Below are 2,626 nucleotides of genomic sequence, written 5' to 3' on the forward strand. Positions count from 1 at the left end.
ACTTTTGGACCACCCTGTAGGTCAAAACATGTTTGTTATTTTTACTTCATCTGTATGTTTATATATAATATAATTTCCTCGTGACTTCTTAAAGCCGTCATTATATTTTAATAATAATTAATTAATATTTTTTTAAATGTTATATTATTATTAGAAGTTCTATTGCTGAAAAGTTTAAATTATAACATATTTCACCCTTGACATCAAATGTTTTTAATTATTATCTGATAGAAGTCTGATAGAAGATTAGGAAATTTGTCCTATTAACCTCAGCATTATTATAGATTTTATTGTTAATTTTAATTGCATCATACTTTTGAGGAAATTTAAAACTTAAAACGATCAAAATAACAGAAACAAATAGGTAAAAACATCCTATAAAATTTGTATTCTCGAAATCTAAACAGCTGGTTAGAACATAAATCTTTGTTTCAAACTTAATATTGATTTGGAAAAAAAAAAAAAGATAATTTAATATCGATACTTAGAAAAAAATTTGAAAGAGAATAAACATTTCAGATAACGATTATAGACGTATAAAAATACCTTTATAAATTTTTATAAACTTCAAATTTATTTTGTTTACAATGTATTAACTTAATCGGTGTAATATAGATAGGTTTTCAAAACATTATGCATATTAAAAGGATAAGATATAATGCGCAGTTCTTTAGATATTAAACATGTATAAGTGATAAGTAGTTTGTTACAGAAACAAATCTTACTGTATTTCCAATATATATACAAACATATTGATAAAACAATTGATAATTAATACAATTGTAATTGCAGAATATATTTGACAAAACTGGAAAAAATTCGTCGATGGACTTCGCTCTATTAATATATATAATTTATTACAAACATAATATAATGATAATTTCATTTTTATCTCATTTTACAACTCAACATTTATCTCTCTGACATAAACTTTATGTTATCTATTTATTATCGCAATGAGCTTTACTGAAGAAAAACAACGTTTAAAAATAACAGACGTGTCATATTAATATAGAGAATGGATGCTATAACATATTTTTAAAATGTAAAACAAAAAATTTAAACTGGTTATCGTATAAGAATCGATTATCCGAAATCTCGATCTGTTTCAGGGATCTTTCGTTCGGATAAATAACGTTTTGAATATTCCAGAAACTTGTTTGTTTTCCTTTTTCGGATACATCAAGCATTATTAATTTAAACGTTTCGTGAACTATAAATACTTTAATGTCATTACTGCATTTGAGAATAAATTAATTCACTCAAAATATAACGTAATGTTATGATATATTATGACCTAGTTTCGCGGCGCTAAAATCGACAGATGACGAAGTAATTTCCAGTAATGTGGAGAGTTTGATCTCTATGTTTTATACCTTGTGGTCTGTACAATGCCTTCTAGCTTTTTCTTTTTCTTGTTTTTTTTCTATTATAAATTTATACTTCTACAAAATTACTATTAAAATGTTTAAATAATTTTTTCCTTAGTGCCAACGGTATTCTTTACCTTATCGCTATGGAGTCCAGAATCGAATCCGACCAATCGATAAACACCAGTTACTTTTCGGGGAATAAGTCTGAATAAGTGTCTCTTAGGTTCGGCCAGACCTATTGGCCGAACGTAAAATAGTAGCTGTCCTAAAATTAGGCAACGCAATGGGTGTGTGTGCAGATAATCTTTACGCTGCCCTACAAGAAGGTGAAGTGTTTAAATAATGCTACAGTCTTAGATAACAAAATGGTTCATTTTTGTTTAATTCTTTAGGTTAACTAAAGAATTTCCGGTCCGTATGTCATATGTGAAATCTGTTCATTTTAAAATGCTTTTTATATTTAATTCAATTAAAAGATTACTATTTTTTTTTTTTTTTAATCGAAGAGTCGCCGCTGTAATTTCATGCCACAACGGGAATGTTTGGATATACCATCATCCGAAGACAAATAAACAAGGTTTTTTTTTGTTTTTGTATAAAAAACAAAAAAAATTATTTGGATTTTATTTGGATTTTGATCGTATACTTGTTTATTACAGTCTCGGAGAGCAATAATACATATAGAAAACTTTTCTGTGAAATTAAACTTCTCGCACATATGCCATTTTAATTACTTACTGTTTATCTATTTAAACTTATGTAGAACTAACTAATTTTTTAACTCGCGCATTCGGAAAAACTACTTTATTATATAATATAACGGACTTTAGGATTTAACGGTCACCCCTCATCCAAATTAATAGGCCCTACGATAAAACTTTGTTGGAATTATAAATCCTAATCGGTCTTCATAATTTAGGAAACTGGACATAATGTTTATAAATAGATATATGATAGGTAAATTAAGCAATAGAATGATGGAAATCCAGTTTATAAATAAATCCATTTGTTAAATACTACGAAAATTTATGAAATTTATTTTCTTTTAATGTATAAAATCAAAATATGTATAAGGTAACGTACAAATTAATGTAAATATTCATCTGTAATAGTGTAGGCTGAATTTGAAAAATAATTTTGTATACTCTATATATATAATATATTTAAACACGTGCCCGTTATTTCCCAATTCTCCTTTTTTTACTGTTTTACTCTCAAAGAAAAGTTAAAAAAAAAAAAACTGCACGATCCAG

The sequence above is a fragment of the Centruroides sculpturatus genome, unplaced genomic scaffold, assembly GCF_000671375.1.
Source record: "Centruroides sculpturatus isolate CEXI.00-Female unplaced genomic scaffold, Cexi_2.0 scaffold867, whole genome shotgun sequence".
NCBI lineage: Eukaryota > Metazoa > Arthropoda > Arachnida > Scorpiones > Buthidae > Centruroides > Centruroides sculpturatus.